Raw genomic sequence first — 22703 nt, forward strand, 5'->3', positions numbered from 1 at the left:
GAAGATGCCAGGGGTTGGCACCACGATGTAAAAAAAATAAACATTAGCAGCATTAACCCCCAATACACACCACAAGCAGGACATCCCCGTTAACAACCACCACATTGCAGGAAAACCTTCAGTGAATTAAATACAGTTGTGCCAGCCAATATAAAAAACCCCTACTATTGCACCTCCACAAAGCAACCTTTCAGGCGAAGGGAGCAGCTCCTGGGGCAGTGACACGCCAGTCAGCTAATTGTGAAAGGAACTGCACTCCACAGCATCGCCACAGCAATGAACAGCAACAGCAGCCAGGTCAGAGCCCCTCCGCGTCCCCCATCAATGCACGGCTGCGTCCTCCTCCCCCGCCGAGACCTTACAGGGATCATTTTTACATTCAGTAACTCAACTGTGAAATAAGAATCAACTAATTCAAAGGGCCATCCCTCCACATCTACCTAACTTAGGCAAACAAAACCTAGCATCTTTAGAAAGCCTTAAAATCCTAAATAAGCAACAAAATGCAAAAATTAGTTTTGTGCTATTGCTCAGAAATAAGATTTTGATTTGCTTCTATTTTTACCAGTATCTTAATTATAACACAGATAATTTAATTATAACTGACCTATAATTTCCAGCACAACACCTGCCCCAGAATTTGGACAGTCTGTAAGAAATTTTCTTTGCAGCTGGACATGCAGTTCTTAAATAAACATTTACGCACTCACAGCTGGGAGACCTGCCGGCCCCTCCCCAAAACCAGCCCCTCCAAACCACACACAACCCCTTCAGCGCACAAAGGGGGAGCAAGTGCCTTTTCCCCAAGAAACACTTAAGCGAGGACAGCGCTCGGGACACTTGCAGTTGCTCCACTCACAGATGTGATCAAGGTGCGATTTTAACTCATTCCTGGCCCTTTGGAGTGGTTTTCATTGTAAATGTTGCCTCGCTGAAGATAAAAAAAATAAAAATATGCCTTGAAGGAAAATCCTTTTAAGTGAAGAGCGTTGCTTCCCAACAGGCTGAGGTGTTTTCTTGAGCTGAAATTCAGAGGGAAGCGGGATGCACGGCTGAGAAAGAGCCTTCACCCGGCTGGTGCCAGACCACGGCACCCACGTTCATCCCACGAGTGGGTGAGCGGGGCCCCACCGGTTCGCAGAGCCTGGAGCTCTTCCCCACCATGTCTCCTTCCTCTGCCTCCTCCTGCACAATGGACTCCGGACAGAGCTGGGGACCCCGGCTCGGCCGCCAGCAGCCCCGGGCATCCCCGGCAAGGGAGGGGGGGACACTGGGTGCCGGCTCCCCTGCCTTGTGTCCACTCGTCCCACCATCCCCACGCCCGATGGAATCTATCTCCGGCTGAACCTCAGCCTTTCGGCTTTCACTTCTCCGTGACACACGCACCCCTACAGAGACCCGGCACACCGCGCTGTGCACACCCAGGCACAGCGTGCACACCCACACCGTGCACACATGCAGAGACCATAGCAGACACACACCCTGAACCCCCAAGACACACACACACACCCCCCCTCCCCGCACACACAGGGCCCACGCAGACCATGCATGCACGCTCCAACCCCGTGCACACGGATCCCTCACGCGCGCAGAGGCACCGAGCACACAGCCCGTGCTCGCCAGCAGACACCGAGCCACCTTGCACACTGACCGCGCACGCATGAACACACGCACCGTGTGCACGCACAGGGACGCCGTGCAGAGCTACCCACACACACACACACGCACATATATATATATGTATATATATATATATACACACATGCCCAGACGGCACAGAGACCGCGGGCTCGCACTGATACGCCGTTTGCACACACACACACCCCGCGCAAAAACCACGCGCGCCCAGATAGCCCCCGTACGCACAGACCGTGCGTGTACGCACATACACATACACACGGTGCACACACACGCACATACATACACACATACGCTCCCGCGCGCGCACCTACCCGGCCGCCGAGAGCGAGCGAGCGCGCGCGCGGCCGCCCCCGCGCGCGCGCGGCGCCCCGCCGCCCTCACGCCAGGCCGCGCAAAAAAGCGCGCGCGCGCGCCGCACAGTCACACACACCCCCCCCCCTCCCCGCCCGGTGCGGCACCTCGGGGCCGGGTCGTGCCGCTCCGCTCCGCTCCCCGCCCCGCACCGAGCCCCGCACCGAGCTCCGCACCGAGCCCCGCTCCGCCCGGCCGCCGCCGCCGCCGCCCGCCGCGCCGCGCACCCCCCGGCCCCTTCCCCCGCCCACAACACTGTAGTAAGTTCCCATTGGCCAACAGCAGGGGGCGGGGCGCGAGCACCGCCTCGCTATTGGTGGAGGGGAAAACCGCGGCTGGCGGGGAGGGTGGGGGGAGCGGGAGCGCGCGCCCCCTCATCGCTTCCCCCCCCCCGCCGTTTCCGTCCCTCAGGGCCGGGGACTCGGCGCCCGCGGGCGGCCCGCAGGGACCGCGGCCCTGCCCTGCCCCGCCTCGGCCGCCTCCCTCAGCCCGCCGCAAAAACACCCCCCGCGTCCTGGGAGGGGGAAGGCTGAACGGACAGAATTACCGGCAGCCCTCCCCCCGCCGGCCCGGCGCTTAAACTGATGGAGACGGGCGGAGCGGGGGAAGGAGGGAAAGGGCCGCGATAATTTGGCGCCGCCCGGAACCGGTACGAAAGGAGCAGGAGGGGCCCTGTCGGCCGGTAACGCCGAGCGGCAGCGAGCTGCTCTCCTCCCTCCGTGACCTAGATTTTAAACACAGTTCGCTGTCTCCCAGAGAAAGTTGTGGCCCAGCTCTGAAAGGAGGAGCGGGGTTGGTGGTGGGGTTTTCTTTATTTTTTTAAAAAACATAAGGCCCTTAGGAACCAAACAGGTACTGGCTCAGTGGAAGGGGTGCCGAGCTGATTAAGCAACAATTGAGGTGGTGAGCGCTTGGTCAACAAGAATACCCCACAACCAGCCTGGTGAATGTGCAAAAACAGGAGCACCAGCACAACCCCACAGGGGCAAGCGACCTGCCTGCCACTCTGAAACCATGCCTGTAACAGCATGGAGTGGCTTTTCCTCGTCTACAGCCAAATTATAAGCTATTTTTGTCAGCCAGATCTGCCCAGCTCTCTCCACTCCGTACACCAGAGCAAAACACTCCCCAGCTTCTCGTCAGCACTTCCACAGGGCTCCAGCAAGGTTGCCGCCAGCACACCAGCCTGACCAGATTGGGGGGACCCAATCCCTCTCAAATATTTACACAACCCCAAAAGACATATGGCACCAAGGCATCTCCGTTTACCTCTCAGAATTAAGCCATCAGACACATTATTCTGCTTGCATTAAGAGCAACTGTCCTACCTCTTCATCAACAGATAATACCCTGGGCTGATATGCACCCTGGTTGGGACAGCTTCATCCTCGTGAAGCCCTCACTAGTACCGACCTAGCAAGGACCTCTCATACCCTAAGGACGCTTTTACTCAATGGGAGCCAAACCAACCCAGTTTTCTAGAAAAATTAACATGTTTCTCACAGCTCTTTGTCTATATGTCTGTCACTCATTTCTGCCAAAACCCACAGAACAGGGCAGCTCCCCCTTTCTCTCGGTGTTGAGATCACTTGCTAAAACCTCCTTAACGGGAAGGAAGAGAGGTAATTTTGCCCCAAATCTGGACTATCTGGTGTTTTCTTTGGACGCAGATGAACATTTGGTTCAAAGACACAGGCTGGGAAAGGGCTGGCAGCTGTAAGTCGCTGCTCCTACACCAGGGACAGGCAGTTCCCCTGAAACATGCCCCAAAGCTCTGACTTTATTCCCCATGGCCTTAAATTAACACATTTTAATAGCCCAGGCTGTGAATGGAGGAGGCTCAGATGTTTGGTGCTGACCCACCACAGTAACTGCTGCTTTTGCTACTGCTCACTCACGGATGAGCTGAAAACAGACTGTGTCAGAAGAGAAATGCGAGTCCAAAGGGCTTTAAAGAAAAAAACACTGAGCAGAGAAGCCACAATTTTTGGATGCGAGGGGTTGGCAATAACTTCTTGCAATTAAGAAAAATAAGCAAACAAAATCACATTGCTGCATCGTAACACACTGACGGCAGCTTGCAGATTACATGGAGAAGAGACCAGGGCAACAAAAACTTCACATCAAAATGGTGATTTAACACCACACAACGCGTCATCCACCATGCGCGGATCACCAGATGATCCCCAACTCCATCTGCCAGCATCTGAGCACTGAGAGCAGCAGCTCCCATATTTTGAGCCATTAGTTCCCAGGTGTCTCATTTATCCAAAGGGAGCACCAGTGCGAGCTGCCATACATGCTGTGCACGAGGGCAAAGGATGCTGATACCTCTTCAAACCCCAAACAAACCGGCGAGAGTTCAAATGGCAGGAGAAACTTAAGACCAGTAGAGTCATCAGACATGAAGAGATGCATGTGGTCTGTGCCAGCAGAGTGCCCTGAAAATGTCTTTCTGTGGCAGGAGGATTTGAACCTAGGCCAAGGCAAGGCAATCCTTTTGTAGGGAGCCGAAAAAAAGGAAAAAAAAAAAAAATAAAAAACCCAAACCCAACACACTTCTGCATATGGAAATACCACCATCAACACCACACTTCTGCTGTAAATTGCTGGCTTAGCTTCTAACCTTTTCCTTCCTACACAGCCCCAAACTGACCTCTGAAATCCCATAGGAAGTAATGGAAATTTCTTAAATTCTTCACTATATGAACAGTTTGCCCTGTGCCAAGCCCAGATTGCAAATATTTAAAGAACTCTCCCAGTTATAGCTGGTTTAAGTCGCTTTATAGAAGTCAATTAGAGACTGAGAATTATTTTCATAAGTCAGGATTTCTTGGTATTCAGCTGCTGGATATAGGAATAAGGAGAGGAATTATATTTATTTTAGGCATGCATTTGTGGTCTCTGCAGCAGAAGCTGTTCCTTGCAAGCTGAAAGGCCACTCGGCAAGCACTCAGATCCCAATGGACTCGGTCCCTGCAAATCAACTGGGTCACAACAGAGAATGATGCCAAACCCTACCCTCTGCCTATTTAATGTGCATGTAGCTAGCAAGCGGCTCAGAAGTACATACTCTAGCATCTTAAGAGCACTTAGACAGTAGCTTAAATCCAGCTCCAGTAAGTTCTTAATTTAAAAAAAAATCCTTTGTAAGGTGATCCAGTGTTCTGCAGGCCCTCACAGGATGCACTACTGGTAGGATTTGTTACAACAAATTTGTTAAAACGTCTCCCAGCTCACACCAGTGCTGGTGAACACTGTGCCTACAGCATTACGGGCACAACAATGAACTGCACAGAGCCCTCCTAACCCCGAGGAGCTTCTCTACGTGAGGAATTCCCAATCAAAACAAAGGAACTGTGCATCACACTGCTATCTGTGCTCCCTCCCCCCAAAGCAAGCAGGATTTAAGGTGAAGAGAAATACTCAGGATTATGCCATATTCTAGGAAAACAAAGAAATTAAGCTGGTCAACGGAATCATTTATCCACTGCTGCTCTAAATAAGATGGTTGTGTCTGTATTCTGCATACATGTGTGTACACACAATAGGCATATTCAGTTTACGTGCCACATTCACACACTTCACTAGCAAGTGATGGTCTCCAAAGCAGCAGCAGCCATTTCACAAGAGCAAACAAGGTGGGAGGAGAGCAGGTGGCTCAGTTTTGCCAGCCCCTGGCCCTCTGCCCTTGGCTTCTCGTCCGAGATTTACTGTCACCATCAGCAGTGCTGATTTGGCTGAGAGCAGAAGGCCAGGATGAGGTGTAAAGGAAACCTCCCTTCGACTTCAGGAGCTTTGTTTTACTGTAAAACTGTGATCTAGAACAAAGATATTTCAGGTAAATGATTTACCTAAAAGGAATGGGTGCTTCAACTAATGCTGTGTTTCTTCAGTGCTCACCCCTCAGTTTAGCACACAAAGTGGCAGGCACAGCAGAATTCACTGCCAGAAAAAGCCTCTGACAGGCTGAATTGCAAACTCAAGAAATTTTCACAAAGAACTGGAACACGCTGCACCGCTTTGCTACAACACGTGTGTGCACAGTGAAGGCAACCTGGAACATCTACACTCACCTGGCTCTGTATCAAGTATTTAACCAAAGATTAAATCTAGTCCAGCCCATTGTAGCAGTCTCCAAAACCAACAATCGATTCATTGTTAAGCAAGTTAATAAAGGGCCAAGCAGCACCCTCCATAGTTAAAGAGACTAAGTGATTTTGCATCATGGCATCATGGCAGTTAGCCTCAAGTTTTGCTAAATCCAAGCTGCTTCTCCTATCCTTTTCTGTGTGGTTTCCTACTGGAAAGCTTTCCTTTGTTGTTTAACAGCAGGAGCTGTGCCCTTTAAAGGCCATTGTTGCCAAACTAAAACCGCATGTTCTTTCTTGTGGGCAGAAAAATCCAGTTTTCAAGCCACTATATCTTTCTGGTACTGGGCTGGCTTATGCGGATGCCTTTTGGAGAGATGGGGAAGGCAGAGGGAACAGCTGGGCAACTGAGCCTACACACCTAGGAATTCCCATCCCACCCAGAATCTGGTTAATTTATGCAAAAAAGTTCCCACCGCAGGTTTCATCGGTTTGCACAAAGTTGATGTTCACTTGAGTCAGTGTCTTGCAGCACAGCAGACTATCTCCAAGAAGAAAGAGGAATAAAATAGATGAAAAGGAGCATCGGCTCGCTCCAGGCTGCATGCCAGGGCAGGGAAGAACAGCTCCCTGGAAAGTCAGCTTTGTTCCAGGGCTTAGAGGTGGTGCATAAAGCACGTTTCTGCCAAGATGCACCATTTAAAGATTAGAGGAGGGCAGCTTCAGATTGCAGGATCGTGTTGGAATACAGTAAATGTTTCTACATTGAGAGACAAATACTCTTCCCCTCAAGTATGGGTAGGAAGTATTAAATGTATGAGTGGATGCACTTAAAGGATCTAGAAAGTGCTTAAAAAAGCCTGGAGTATAGATTACAGGCGATGCTGCAAATACAAACAGTGCAGCCTTGGGAAAAAGCATCAGTGCAGCATGAGCCTAAACTCCAGAAAGAGCCTGAGAAATGGACTGAACCACAGAAAGAGCTGTCACAAGAAACACAGCCAGCCCAACTGCACGCTGACCTCCATCAGGTCGTGAGCTCTCCCTCATTTCAAGCATTTACCAGATTTTCATTCCCTAGAAGTCTTAGTGAAAAGAAGACACAACTAAAAATAGAGGAGCGTGCTCACAGAGAGCTCGACTCCCTGCCCCTTGTTAATAAATTCCAGGAGACGCTGCTGGAAACCTCTATGTTTGGGCAGCAGGAGGAAGTTCAAGCCCTTGCGCCAGCCTCCTAAACCAAACACGAACAGCCAGCTTGGCCAGAGACACAGCTGTCACTTCAGCAGGGGACAAGCTCAGCTATGCAGCCTTTGTTGAAATAAACCCAAAAATAACAGTCAGTGCCACCTAGGGACCAGTGCTAAGGCAGGGAGGCAGAAGAGCCATACCACAAACAAAGGATGTCAGGGGCTGATTTACTCCTTGCATAGATGAGAAGTCAAACTGCAACGAGGAAAGGCTCTGGTCTATTTAAATAATACCAGGTGGGTGCTTTTTGAACTGCAACTTCTCCCCAGAGGGGCACCAGTGAGGCAAAGCTTTCACAAGGGGCTGCTCAAGCCCAGAGTTAACTCCATGCTGTTACGCTCTCAGTTTGGGCAAAGAGCATCCCTTGGCTTCAAAATCCTCAGAGCTCGCTGGTTCAGGGAAGGAAAGTTTCAAGATGAGGGTTTATTTAGGATTGATGTGTACAGCACCAAGTTAGAGCTAGCTCCTCGGTGGAGAGCCCTCCAGACTGTCCTAGCACATCGCTTGTAATTCAAAGGCCGGGCAGAAAATTCACCCAAGCCATGAACCCAGCACTAGATAACTGACAGCTGTTCGTTATTGCAGGCTAGATCTGCACATCAGTGAGGGACACCTGGCAAGACCTAACATTTATTTAATTAAGACATTAGGTATGGAGACCAAATACAATTTCTAAACAGAGCACGAGCTACCTTATTTCTTCCAGAAACAAGAGTTGAAGCTCTGCACCACTGTTCAGTGCCGCTTCCCCTACCTGCTATCTCCTTGGACCTTGCAGGGTTTGTCTTAAGCTACTAACTGGATCAGACTCGTCACCCTGAGTCCTTTCTACAGATGATCCCACAACCTAATACAGCACAGCCAAAGTCTGCTGAGAGAGGCATTTCTGCAGGTGCGCAATGATTAATTGGTGCACATTTCCGTATCACAAATTTAAAAAGACTTTTCAGCTTGGTTGAAATGCAGTATATTAACCTTTGAAACTGGCAGTCATGAATACCAGCTTCAAAAAGATTAATATCAATACGACAAAATCACAGAGGATAGCATCGCATTGCTGACAGTTTTTCTGGAGCTTTAGAAAAATAAGGCATTTTGAGGCTTTATTTAAGGTCATATCCTTCCATACTCATTTTATAAAGAAAACCCAAAGCAGTTCAGATTTATAGGCAGAATCCAAGTACTGGGGGGAGGGGAGAGGCAGGGAAATCAGAAGTAGGAGAGGAAAGCTGTGGGTAGGGATGGAGAGACTGGGAGGAGAGGGCTGGAAGCATGCTTCATCTGAGCTGTTGCCATTGTCACAGTTAATTGCCAAGAGTCATCGTCTCTGAAAAAGATTTGTTACTGAAATAAGTAATATAATTCCATTCAGCACATCCTGCAGGTCTGCAGGGGCTGCAAGTTAACACGGTGTACACGGTAAATCTTTTGAGCAAGAGATTGCAGCAACAGTTTCAAGATGCACACTAGCTGGATCTTACCCCTGCATTCACCACAGACTGCAGCAGAAAGAAGCTAATAATCATTAAGCTGCCATCTTTTATTTCTAATTATTTGTCTCCACAGCAGGGTTCCTCCAACCATCAAGCAAAAGGGAAGCAAGTCTCAAAGGAGTAACTGTTTTGAAGAGGGCTTGCAGCTGCCACCACATGAATGGCTCTCCAAGAACAGTAGCAACTGCTACAAACTGCCCACAAAGCTAGGAGGAAAACATCTCTGTTTAGCCTGGTTTTCGATGTTGGTTTTTAGGTCAACTAAAACAGCTTTTCTTATGCAACAAGAGATGCAGAAAGCTCACTTGCTTTTGAGTTTTTGCTTTCATTTAATTAGATGGTAATTCAGAAGGCAGCACCGCTATTTTAAACACCACAATGAGAACTATTTCACTGCCTTACAAAGCGCTAAAGTGAAACCACTGAGCTAAGCCAGCCCTAGAACTTGACACCGCGTTGGATTCTGATGGTGTCTTCTGAAGGGGTGGGACAAGTGAAAGTGATACCCTGTTACCACATTTCCAGAAGAGTTTCAAAGCAGAAATCTCACTGAAAGGTGGAAAAGTAGGAGACCTTATTTGTTCTTTTTCTTTGAGCTATGCATGAATAAGAATTCAGACAAGACCCAAGTTGACAACCCAACTGCTGTTCAATGGCTTCGCGAAGCAATGCCCTTCTCTAAGTGACCCATGAATTAAGGGTTAGAAAGAAACAATTTCACAGCTAGGTAAATTTTAAGATCCTAACATGTGGCTCCCAGCATCACCAATGCCAATGTATGGCAAAACACAGCCCAGCCATAGCCCCGTTAAGAGGCGCACCGCGCTCACCACCTCCTTTGCCACAAACATAGCTCTGAACATTTTTTCAGCCAGCACGCATGACCTCACCTCAGATTTCTTGACAGCCTTCAAAAAATGGCAACGTATGTGAATCTTAGACTGAAGGTCAAGAGCACAACCTCAAATGTCACAGGCTCCTTTTGCTCCACTTGCATCTTCAGCTTTTTTCTTGACGGTTTCTACCCTCCAGCTTCTCGCAGCAAGTCCTGCCATGGAAGCTGCTGGTGTGTTACTTTTAGGACTGATGCCCAACACTCTTATCAGACCAGGAGAAGAGATTCATTTACTACAGCTCCCATGCATTTTATGTTTACCTAAGAGATAAGCCAGGCTTAAAGATGGAAAGGCAACCTGAGCCTGCCGATTTCTCTGCTGGGTGAAGGTCAGGGCTGTCCCTGATCCAGTGAAACTGTACCACACCACCTTTATCTTTGCCATCGTTAACAAGGTACCACTTAGCTTTCTTGTTTGCTGACCAAGATTAAGACCAAGTATTCAGCAAGCAACAAGTTTCATCTCGTATCGGGGTCAAAACCCCAAAAGCCTCTAATAAGCAGGACCATTGAAATGCAATTCTCTACCCTCTGTGCAGTACATGAAAGACAGCAGATTGCTTACACAGACAAAAGTTGTAGTGAGACTTCTCTGGGGAGAGCAAAGCGGGGGCTGCCCAGGGTACCTGCTTTCCTCAAGGAAGAAAGTCACCCTTGACCAGAGACTTGTCACGCAGCAATAATCAGATGGGTGACTGTGTCCTGAAGGTCTGCTCAAGCACGAAGCGGGAAGATCCTGATGCTGTTCACCCCGTCCAGGACACCCTGGCCATGCTGGCACAGTTCTAGCTGCTGCACATGCCTCTTGCTAACCCTCTCCGACAGACACGCGAGTGAGCGCTTGCGTTTTGCTCCAAACACGAGCTCCCAGCCAGCGCACTGCCCGCCTGCATTTCTTGCAGCTACGCCTTCTGTGCAAAGGAGTTTTATTCTGCATTCAGATGACCGATGGGTGTTTGGTGGGGACGGGAGCTCAGCACCTTCGATCAAGGCAGTTTCTGTAGTTAATTAACGACCCTTCTTTTAGGGATTTGGTAGCAAAGAACTACTCATTCAGTACAGCAGACAGCTGCTCATCTTCCAAATATAGTGCTTCAACTCCTTCTGTGTAAGAACACCAGGTCTATGCTTGGATTTGATTCATCTCTCCTGCCCTCCCCTGTGAGGCATCATATAATAATACTGAGTTTAAGAATAAAGCAATCTGTTCCCAGCACCTTCCTCTGCTTTCCCTTCAAGTCTTTCATCAGTGGCTGGCACTACATTGAATGCTTGGGAATGGAGCAGAGCTGCTCTAAATATGCTCAGTCCTTCCCATTACTAGGAGAGGAGTGGATATTACTGGGGAGGGGGAGACGGACAGGAAAAGGGAAAGCTTAGCAGGAGTATACTTTAAATTAAAAAAAAAAAAGGTCTGTTAAAACCTTCTGAAGTTTCCAGAGATAGCAACCTCAATGCAGAGGCACCACTGCATCCAGAGAACCAACTTTACCGAGCAGACGCCTTCCTTTCCTCTGCTTTGAGCACACACACCTTATTTTGAGAGGCCTTAATACACAAACAGCACCTCACAGCCCTGCTCAGGGGCAGGCACCAAACCTCTTCTGGGAAGCCACAAGAATCCACCCCACCAGGACGATTTTCCCCCTGTGCAAAGCAGGATCTCCATGAACGCAAGCTGGAACATCAGTGCCCACTGCACTTCCCCAAGCTCGACACGCATTTCCCCTCCTCCCCTGCCAGAAGGGCCCCAGGCTCCCCCCCGTGCCCTGCAAAGTGCCGCACACCTGCAGGTTTGCAAAGGGGAAGCCAGCCCAGCGCTGCGCTCCGGCCTTCAGAGAGTCCCTTACACAACCACACACAGACTTACCATCAATAGCTGCCAGGAGGCATCTGGGGAGAAACAGGGTGGATTGCTTTCCACTACCAAAAAAAAGAAAAAAGCACTTGGTGTGCTTTTATGACCAGGTCAGCGCTCCACAGCCCAGGCTGGCAATAAAAACTACTGCCGTGGCTTTTTCATGTTGTGAACTTGGCCTGAAATTTGCTATATTAAGTGCTTTTCAATATCCAAAGTCTTCACACACACACAGAGCATAGATCCCACTGTTTGATCACAATCAATGCTCCAGAGTTTAAGACAGAATAAACAGGTCAGTTCATTATTTAAGTCCAGGTGAGTCATTTCAGCGATCTCCCCTCACTGATCTAACGAAGCAGGTACTTACCCAGAGATGGGACAGCCGGGCAAACCACGCACGCGAGGCACCAAAATCCATCACGGGGACATGAACAGAAGAGAAAGGAGAAGAGACACTGGTTAATAAGCAGTTCCAGCTAAACATGAAAATCCCCACGCACCTGCCGGAAAAATCCCTCGAACCACAAAGCCAAGTGCTCACACTTGTATTTTACACAAGCGCTGCAAACAGAGTTCAAATAAGCGAACTTTGGTGTCTGACTCTTCCCAGAACTGAAGCTGGAACCGGACGTTCACGTTGAGCCACTTCTTAGAAATGTAAACACCAAAGAGGGGAAGGAAAAAAAAAAAAAAAAACAAACCAAACACACCACCAAAAAAAACATTAGCCTGACATTACTTAACGCTGATAACACAGCGAGCGGTGACGCAGGCGTCCCGTGGCTGCCAGGCTCTGGCAGGTACAGCCCCTGGAGCCCCAGCCGGTGCCCGGGCAAGGTCAGAGCCGGGCTGGAGATGCAGCGAGCGCGGTGTGGAGCTGCAGACTGGCCCCCTGTGCTCCAGCTCCTCCGGCCTTACATAACTTCTCCAAACTTCTGCCGGGGTTGGACAGCCCAGCGCCTCCAGCCCCAGCTCCACAGGGCTCCGGCTGAGCCCTCTAGTGGGCTTTAAAAACTCAGCAAAACACCCAGAGACTTAATTTAATTAACACACTGCCAGAGGCCTCTAAACCCTAATCCTCTCAACAAAAGGATCATTAACTAAATGAAGAGATTCAAAGAGAGCAACGGTGCTCTCAGCTGCGGCAAGGCGGGCACACGCCGGGGCCGAGCAGGGTACAGAAATCCAGCCAGACCTCCAGCCCACGCCACAGCCCCACTGAGGGTCCGGGGACCTGCTCGACACGAGCGCACGGACGAGTGCTCACAGCACCCAGGGCAAGGCCGGCACAGCACCACGCACCTCTCCAGCCGTCCTGCCCACCCGAGAGACGGGCGCCAGCCCACACCCGTCCTCTGGGATGCACCGCAATGCTGACAGCCTCCGTCGAGACTGAAAGCCCCAACTGCTGAACCTGGAGAGGATTTAGCTGGAGTGCTGGTTGGTTTTAAGTGTTATTATCCATCGATGTCAAGAGGCTGGCAAGCAGGTGAAAGAGAGCTCTCCTTTCAAGAGGCGGCCTCGGTCCTTCAACTGAAGGCTGGGAAAACATCTCTCCGCCCTGCCAGCATGAAGGGTTGCCCTCACTTAAGAGAGGGGTGTATGTTAGCAGACAAATTTACAGCGTGCAGGGTGCAGTCTGGTAAGGTGCAGTCAGGGAAAAGCCTTTACAGTCAAAGGTTCCCAGCCCGTGAGCCTCACCCCAATGAGACAGGGGTGGAGCTTTGGGGTTGCCCTTTCTCTTGGAAAGCCACCTCCAGCTCCTGAGCCACACCGCGGATCCAGAGCAGCTGCAAGAAGCACATCCACAGGACTACGCATTAGTATGGTGAAGAGGAGCAGAAGAGAGCTTAATTACAGGGCAGGGATTGTTCCCTCTGGGTTTGGATGGCAGCAGCAGCTTCGGCTCACCCGTGCCACGTGCGGAGCCTGTGGCCAGCGAGATCCTGGTTGGGGCTCTGGATGAGCCACGGAGCCTCAGGCTCACAAATGTGAGAGCCCAAAACAAGGAAGACTTTAGGTGTTGCTTGCAAAAAAACCTCCTCTGTCAGCAGCAGCCTGCACAGGTCTCTTTGGAGATGCTACTGGTCCCTTGACTTCAGTGCTATAGGTAAGCACCCATCTCAGCAGCAGCTTCTGAAGCTCAAATCCAAGCTCCAGCCGTGGCATTCACCAGGGCAGAGACTGCAATAGCTGCTGGTGGGGCAGGCTCATACCCCGGAAGGCTGACACAACCTGGGGCAGGGCTTTTAGGGTGGCCAGGAGATGCTTTAGCACGCTACACCTCCCCAGACAAGGCAGCCTTCCTTGGAGAGGCCTCAGCCCTCCCAGGTGCCAGCCAAGCCCATCACAGGCCCTCTGGGTTTGGATGCCGGAAAGAATTCACAGAAGTCTCCATTTTCAGTAGGTGCCTTTTGTCCCTGCTCCCTCCCTACAGCTTTTCAGGACGTGACTCCAGGATAGAGCTGACGCGTCGCCACGGCCTCCTTGCCTGAAGATGCAGGAACAACTGTTCCCAGAGCTAATGAGCTGTCCTGCTTTGACCCAAGGCAGTTTTCAGCAGACACAGAATAAGCAGTCCTCTCCATGTTCAACTCCTGGAATAAATCCCAAGAGCTCCTGTCTCCCCAGCCCAGGCAAGAACACAGATGGTCACAGAGATTAAAACATACGCAGAATTAACCACCCTGTGCAAATGAGCTTCTTCATCCAGCCCAGCACTGCCAGGTGGTTTGAGGTACAGAGCTTGGATGTGATCATCACGGTTTGCTGAGCTCCGATAACAGCCTCGTATCAACCAAAACAGTGGGCCAGAAAGCCAAGAAGTTTGAAGGCTATGAAGGCAGTTTGTAGGGGAGGCAAGATGCAAACTGCCAGAACCAGGCAGCTGCCGTAACCACATTTGCCTCCTGCTACAGCAGTAGAAGAATAAACAGCAGCACCAGGAAAAAGCCCGGCCGCAGCATAGATCAATTCCACACTTGGATATCTTGTGTATTCCCACCGAAAGGCAGCTCGGGTGGATCAAGCAGCACTGCAACCCCACCGTGAGCCAGCTGCAACTCAACGCTGCTCCGATACCTCCGACTGCTGCTCACAAGGCACTGGGCACCCACAGGCTGGCAGCGAGCAATGAGGGAAACCCACACCGGCCCCCGCCGCCTTTCCTAGAAGGATGAAGTCTTGGCACCCGGCTGAGGCACAGGATTTGTCAGCACAGCACACCAGGAAGGATCTGACCGTCGCACGGGGCCAAGCAACCTTCCTGAGAAAGGCAGGGGTTTCTCCAGGCTGCCTCCCAGGGAGGAACTGCACCCCAAACCCATAAGCACATCAGCATCACCAGTGATGGGTTTAAACCTTTTTACTTTTACTCAAAACCATGGAAAAAAAATCTGAAAGGAGCCGACTTTTTGCCCAGCCACATCTCAGCTGCAAGTCAGTATTTTTAAGGGACGGGTTTCAAGCTATGCGATGACACAGGCGACCACGTTTGCTGTTAAAAGCCTCCACCTCACATCTGAGGAAATCCCCCATCTGCCAGCCTGCAGTGAAGCTCCTCGCAGCCACAGATTGGCCGAGGCCGATCCCGACCGTACGGGAGATGCCCACCTCCACGTCAGACACAGGCACCTCCAGCACAACAGCAACACAGACAGAGAAAATCACGTCACAGCCCAACGCGGCTCAGGGCTGGGCCAGCATCTGTCCTCCACTGCTCCCATGCTCAGAGCTCGAGCTCACACAGATGCCAGGAGGCGACTCAGTGCTGTTCTGATACAGACCCTCAACGCAGAGAAGGAGCTCCCCTCAAGTTGTGAAGTGTCCACAAACAGCTTAACCCACCTCCAAGGGTTTTTAGAGAGCAGATATAGAAATACAAGCCCTTAAAGGCTGGTGCTGCCTGGCAAGCAGCTAAACCACCGCTGCAATCGGGGGACAGCAACCAAGCAGGGATCAGCTCACGGAGGTCACGTACAGCGTGATAAATGCTGCAAAGCATCAGCTGCGCTAACGCCCTGGCTACGATGATGCTTCAAGGCATCGGTCTACCTCAGCTCCCACCCATGAGCACAGCTCAGCACCGACACCGGGCTCGCCAGGCTGTGAGTGAGCCCAGAGCTTCCCCACATCTCCCGTCCCATCACTGCGACGCGCTGGCTTGTCTGCAAGACCTACAAGGTTGCTTTAACGCCTCTTGCAGTCGAAGCTCGGTCGCTCCAAAGACTCCCCAGCAAGTGTCGAGCCTCACACACACCCCTTGCTCAAATCCAGCTCAGCTCAACCACGGCCAGATGTAATTACCTGCATGAAAGGAGCTGGAAGCCACCTCTACTAAGATGTATTTGTGCCATCAGACCAGCGTTCCTCCTCCTCTTTTGCTGCTTACCAGGGTGCCAAAACTTGCCTCACGTGAAGTGGACCAGCAAGAACTTAACCTCATTCCTTGCTACCAAACGTGGCTTTCCCAGAAACAGCAAGAAGAGGCAGGTTTCTCAGTCACCTACTTACAAACAGGAGTGGAGAACATTTTAACAGGATTTTCACTTAATTGAGTAGTGCAAGGCGACAGTGGCTTTAGTCTCATTGGCAGAAGGCTTTGGGATGAGCAAGGGTAGGCCCTGCACCCCAAAACACTTCCCAGGGCCAGGCAACATGCCGCTGTTGAGCCCGCAGGCCGGTGTGGGGCTGGGGTGGTTCCCGACAGCCTCAGCATCCTCCCAGGTGCCTTCTCCCAGCTGCTCCCAAATCACCAAGCTGCAGGAAGCGGCAGCGATCACCTCCAGCCTAAGGGGCACAGCAAAATAAGACGTCCCGAGCTCCCTTCCAGCCTCTCCTCCTAAAATCCACAAGCAAGACAGGCAGCTTTAGAGCCTTCCCAGAGCAGCAGGGTCCGACTCACATGAGCCTCAGACAACACAAAGCCATTCTGACCCGGCGTTTTCTGTCCCTGAGCAGCCACTCGGGCCGGGAGCCCAGATGGTGCCTCTGTGTGTGCTGCCCACGGCGCCCCGTGCCTGCACGGCTGATATTTCAGGATTTTCTCGGGGGGCATCAGGAGGGGCCTAGAGACAAACCATGCTAATTGGATAGACGAAGAGTCCTCCGCAGCCCTATAAAGCTGCAAGCAGCTGCTCAAAACCTCTTGTGAACCACAAAAATAGTTTCATCTAAGGAGCGGGCGTGGATTAAACACCGCAAACGCCCTTTTCTTTTCTCTGTGCAAAGTGCATTTTTTTTTTCCCCATTGCGGTCCCGAAACAAAAACCAGACCTGCAGATCAAACCAGGAAATTCAGCGAACTTTGAGCACCAACAATAGCAGGAGGATTTTCCAGACCTTCAAGCTTGTTTTGCAAGTCCCAGATTATGTAAAGCGCTGCTCTGCCATTGTCGGGGAAGCCGCGCTGGCTGCTCGGTGCCGGAGCCAGCTGGCACCGCGCTGCCCTCCCTAAGCGGGGGTCTTGTGCAACACCACAAATTCCTTCCTAGGCACCTTCCACTGCATCTACTGCCATGCAGCAGCAACGGCTTTTTATTTTACACCTAATTGTTATGTGATTCATCATCTTCCCAGGGTCTGGGTTTGTTTTCCAGACTGCCATCCTGCCCAGGCGTTAGGAAGCAGAGTCTCCTTTGTGTCTACAGGGCGGCTTTACCGTGCCGTCGCGGCTGTGCCCAGCGGCGAAGTATCCCTTTCATGGCTTAACTAATCCTTGGCTTTTCTGCCAGTTGGGATACACTGGAGGGGTGAAGCGGCTACCACTGCTCACACATCCTCTGGGAAGACAATACGAGGGGCTGAATTCATCCTGCACTCAATACGAGGGGCTGAATTCATCCTGCACTCAGCGCCCGGCTGGAAAAACCCCGTGGGCACCCCTGAGGCAGGCAGGATGAGAGCCGGCATCCCCGGCTCCAGGCATGATCCGTGTCCCCTGGCAATGGCCTCGCACATGGTCCCGGTGCATTTGCCTAATTAAGACCTAATGAAGCAGGGAGATCTATTGTGGGCCTGGCAGGGGAGCAGATGTGCCCCCTGAACCCGGTCGCTGACGGGGGAAGCCTGCTGCTGTCTCCAGGGTGAATCAGCAGGAAAAGCTCAGGCTGGGATGCTCAGCCCTGTAAATTCAACACCCTGCTGCTCTGTCAGAGCCAGGGAAAGAAAAATGCTCTGATCATCAGCAGCCTCTAGTGGGGAGAGGCACGCAGACCGGCCCGGCGCTTCGGACAGACCCCACCAGCCCCCGCCAGCACAGCCTGGCTGTCCTCACCAGCTCAGCCCCGATGCTCACGGGGTGTAAGGGACCCCGAGAGCCGCGAACCGAACCACCACGGCCCCAGCGGGGCACCCAGCACGCGAGGCTGCTCAGAGGGGTCACCCCCACACTGCTGGCTGCGGCACCTCCCCGCAAAGCCTGACCCAGAGCCTCGAACAAATCACTAGGTGAAGAAAAATGAGTAAAAAGGGACAACCGGCACATCCCCGTCCTTCCTGGGCAGCTCACTGAGAGTCAGCTCTGCGGGCTGCTAGTGGGTGAGTCCCTGCCCCCCACCCGAATCACACCTCCGCCAGCTCCCACCCCGCCAACCCGCAGCATCCAGCACGGCCAAGAGGCAATTTGGACCCCAAACTTCCAGCCACCACAGCCTTGAGTCTCTTCCCACCGCTGGGAACATGCAGGCAAGGTAAAACACTGCTCGTCACAGAAAGGACATCTGCCCTCCGGGGTAGGGCCCATCTGCAGCCTTGCTCCCCTCCTTGGGGAACGGCGGCAGACGGAGCTCAGAAGAAGCTTTGTTATATATTAAATTAGTGACATATCTCCAGAGTTCCCCGCTCGGAGAACGGCTGATGTTTCGCTTACCCTCCGAGCAATCTTCACCCGCCGAGAGGACGGTGCCAGCCCGGGAGGGACGCGCGGTGCGGAGAGATGCGGCTGCAGGCAATTCCAGCAGCTGCCAGGCTGCGCGCCGGGAGGAGAGCCTCGCCAGAGCAGCACCGCCGCCGATGAGAAGGCACTTTCTCTCCTCGGCAGGGTTTCAAACCCTCTCGAGAAGGCCTGAAGTTTCTCTCAAGCGCCAGGCAAAGCCAAGCAAAGGGATGGGGGAGCGCCCCCCCCCCCCCCCCCCCCCCCCGCAGAACAGCTTGAGCATGACCACGGGGAAGCAGTTGGATGCACGGAGGAACTTTTTGCTGCCGCTGACTCGTCGTTACCATCACGACACGCGGAAGCGGCACGTGCCCGGGGGGACACGGACACCCACGTCGACGCACGCCCCGGCGCTCGGGGAAGAGCCCCGCACCCAAGGGGGACACAAATTGCTCCACAAGTTTTTGTTTGCCTCCTTTCGGGGATGGGCACGGCGTAGCTGCATCACCCACGGGCACGTTTAGCAACGAGCAGGGCTGCAGGGGAAGGGTTAGGCAGGAACAGGGAACCTCGGTCCCATGTCACCCGGAGCTCTGGCGCAAGTCACTCCCACGGACTAACCAGGTTGCTCCGGCAGAAGGAGGACATGGAGGGGAGCATGTGCACTGCTGCCGGCAGCCCTGACCCCGGCTCTTCCGGAGCCGCATCCGTGCCTTTGTTAAAGCCTTAGGAAGGGCGCAGCAGAGGGGTGGAGCGGGTTTTGGGGTGCACCTTGCAAGAACCTAACTTGCTCCCACGCCCTAAGGCGGCTCCTTTCCCACAGGGCAGCAGAGATTTCCTCCCACCGTCACCCTTCCCGTTTGCTCCGGCTCACCCTGTCCCGCTGCCAGGCGGTGGCAGAGCAGAGGTGAGGGTGCTGGGGGGGGGGGGCCCGGTGGTGCTCCCCACATCGCCCCACACGCCCCTGAGCAGCCCGACCTCGCGTCGCCTGACGTCAGGGCCGGCCAGCAGCCCCGCTGCAGGCAGCTGCCAACACCGCCCGACCCCAGACTTCAGCCCCGCACCGGGGCCAGCCCCACAGCCCTGCTACGGACCCCCACGGAGGACAGGGCACCCCAACAGCCGCTCCCACAAACGGCAGAGCAAATGTTGATTTTTCTCCAGGTGGGAGCCTTGGCCTAAGTCAATCCTCAGGCAAGGAGGCGGCTGAGGGCAGCGCCGAGCCAAGGCACACCCCTCCATTGCAACACAAGCCCTAAAGATAGCTGCTGTCCCCTGCGACTCCGGCCGGCGGCTCGGACCCCGCAGCACCTGCCGAGCCCACCGGGAAGCGGGGAAGGCAGAAGCCCCCGGCACGGACTAACCAGGAGGTTCACTGACCCCTCGCCCCACCACGGCTGCGGGAGGGTGAAATTCGGGAAGGGTAGAGATTGCAGGAACCGCTGGGGACGCCGAGTCCTGCCGCACGCTCCTCTGGTTGCGACATCAGCGCAAAGCAGCCCCGTCTAAAAGGGGATGTGGCGACATAAATTGCCCCGCTCCGGCTGCCGCGCCGGGGGGGGGGGGGGGAACGGAGCAGAAAAGTCGATGGCGAGGTTTTAGCGCTGCCCGGTCGAGCGCGGCATCGATCCACGCCGGGACAGGTATCGACGGGGGGGGGGGGTGGCCCCCCGGCACCCCGCAGCTCAGCCGCCGGCTTCGGGAAGGGTCTCGGCGGGGTCTTGGAGAGAGGGGAAACAGCGGGACCGGCCCGGAGCGCCGGGCTGAGGTGCGTCCCCAGCGAGCCCCAAATATCGCTGGGAAACCAGAGCCGGACCCAGATGCCACCGCGGGAGCTGTCACCTCCTGTGGGCCCCCTCTGCTGCCCCCACCCCATATCCTCTCCCTCAGCCCCACGCAACCCCCCAGCCACGCTCAGGGTCCCTGCTACAGCTCCAGTGCACGCCGTTCCCCCCACATTTCCCTCACACCCAGCCTGACCCCACTGGGCCCCCCTACCCACCCCAAAGCACCCCACTTTCCCCCCTTGTGCCCCACACGCTCCCTGACACCACTGTGGGTGCCTCCCTGGTCTCCCCCAGCCCCAGGACACCCCTCATTTCCCCATAACCCCATTGCCCCACACCTCACTCGCTGTGGGGCCCCCACACCCAGCCTGGCTCCCCCCCAAACCCCAGAGCACCCTGAAACACCTCACATCTAGCTCGACCTCTCTGGGTTGCCCTGGTCTCCCCCAGCCCCAAGACACCCCATCCTCCCCTCACACCCAGCCTGACCCCACTGCAGGTCCCCCCCACCCCACAGCACCCCACGGCCCCTCATAACACCCTCCCCCCCAATCCACAACCAACCTGACCCCCAGAGCACCCCAAACCCTCCTATAACCCCCCACCCCAAAACCACAGAGGCCCCTCTAGGGAGCCCCAAATCCCCCCACAGCCCCCCCCCGTGAACCCCATAACCAGCCTGACCCTACTATACCCCCCCCCATAACCGACGTGACCTCACCACGGGTCCCCTCCCGCCCCACGGCTTGACCTTGAACCCGCGGGACCCCCCAACCGCTTCACGCCCCCCCCCCCCGCCCCGCCCCGCTCCGCTCACCCGGGCCGGGGCCGCCGCTCCGCACCGCGCTGCCTCCACCTGCACCGCCGGCCCCGCCCCCCCGCTGACGTCAGCGCGCCCCGCCCCGCCCCGCCGCGCCGCCGGCCGCGCCCACTGGCCGCCACCGCCGCCCGTCAGCGCCGCGGAGGGGGGCGGGGCCGCCAGCGGCGCGGCGCTGCAGTGGGCGGGGCGGGCAGGTGACGGTGTGACGTCACGGCGGGCGGGGGGGGGTGGGGCGAGGAAATTCCTTCCCTACCCCCCCCCCTTCGCCTCGGGGGGCGCGTGACGTCACCGCTCGCCTCCGAGACGTCTCCACCCCATATAAGGAAAAAGTGCTCCCGCGGGTTCCCCGCGGACCCCCGGAGTCCCCGGCTGCCACTGGCGCTGCCGGCAGAGCCCCAAAACCCAGCAGAATCGGGTCTTTAATACATTTTTATGCTCGTTTTCACCCGTCTCCTTTTTTTTTTTACCTTTTTTAAGGACATAAAAAAAAAAAAAAAAAAAAGGCAAAAACTCTCCCTGCGCGGGGAGCCGCTGTCCGGAGCTCGCCCCGGGTGACGCTGCGGCGTGGCCGGGGCCGATAAGGGCAGCGCGGGGTCCGACCCCCCCCCCCCCCCGCCCCTCCCCGCGGTCCCGGGGCGGCTCCGGCTGCCGCAGCCCCGGCCGCGGGGACCCGCCGGGGCTATCGTGCCTATCGTGCCTATCGTGACGGCGCAGGCGGCGGCTGCGGGCGATAAGGGGGGAGCGGGGCTCTCCGGGCCCCCCCGGGGGTGGCAGCGGGCTGGAACGCGGCCCCTGCGCTGGGCTGGGGGCGGGGGGTGCTGCCCCGGGGTGCTGCCGGGTGCCCCCCGCACCCACTCGGCTCCCCAGGGGCTGGCCACGGCCCCGCGCCCCCCCTTGGGGACGGGGGAGGGAGGTGCCTGGTGCCACCTAATAGCCCCCGCCCCTGGGGACGCTGGCAAAGACTGTCCCCGTGTCCCCCGTCTGCTGCCCCTCCAGGGGCCCCCCCCGACCCCCAGAGAGAGACGGGACAGATCCTGCCCCGGGCTCAGCACCTCGACCCCCCGCAGGCACTTGTGTCCCCCCCTCCCATCACCTGCCTCTCCCCAGGGAGCCCTAAACCTTTCCCGGGGAGGAGGAAGATTTTGGGAGGAGGAAGATTTTGGGAGGAGGAAGGTTTTGGGGGGAGGAAGGTTTTGGGGGGAGGAAGGTTTTGGGGGGGAGGAAGAGCCTCTCGCCCCCGCCGAGGGGGGAGCCCCTGGTTGATGTGCCGGGAGGGGGATGAAGCCGTAAGCTGTTAAGCCACCACAAAATCCCCCCGTGTTCTGGCCCCGTTATTGCCGATTTCTGCTCACATCTGCTCCCAGCGTTATTTTTAACCTGGTATTATGGATTTCTGGGTCCTTCAGCAGGCACAGGCAGGGCCCCACTTGTGTGTGTGTGTGTCCCCCCCCCCCCAGACAGGAGTTGTGGGTGCCTGTGAGACACTAACACCAGCCCCACTGCTCTTTGGGAGGGGGAACAGGGCCCCCCCCGAGACCCCCCTCCCCTCCACACCCAGCCATCAGCTTTGCAGGGGATCCCAGCACTGGTCCCAGCATGCTGATGGCATTGGGGAAAGGCAGGAGGGGAAGCCAGGCTG

The 22703-nt window shown here is 54.8% G+C and overlaps 1 protein-coding gene across 3 annotated transcripts in view; it reads right to left on the minus strand.

Annotated features, from left to right (window-relative positions):
- Window positions 1-21130, minus strand: part of EPB41 (erythrocyte membrane protein band 4.1) — a 96801-nt gene extending 75671 nt beyond the window's left edge. The window contains exon 1 of one of the 3 annotated variants that reach the window (XM_042793579.1): window positions 21062-21130. The gene's annotated coding sequence lies outside the window, so the exon portion shown is untranslated. Of the gene's footprint in view, window positions 1-2099; window positions 2173-11950; window positions 12108-21061 lie in introns of those variants that run through there. The other 2 variants (XM_033002104.2, XM_042793572.1) reach the window with 2 other exon arrangements.
- Window positions 21131-22703: the final 1573 nt, after the last annotated feature.

The sequence above is a fragment of the Tyto alba genome, unplaced genomic scaffold (assembly GCF_018691265.1).
Source record: "Tyto alba isolate M040663 unplaced genomic scaffold, T.alba_DEE_v4.0 Super-Scaffold_20, whole genome shotgun sequence".
NCBI lineage: Eukaryota > Metazoa > Chordata > Aves > Strigiformes > Tytonidae > Tyto > Tyto alba.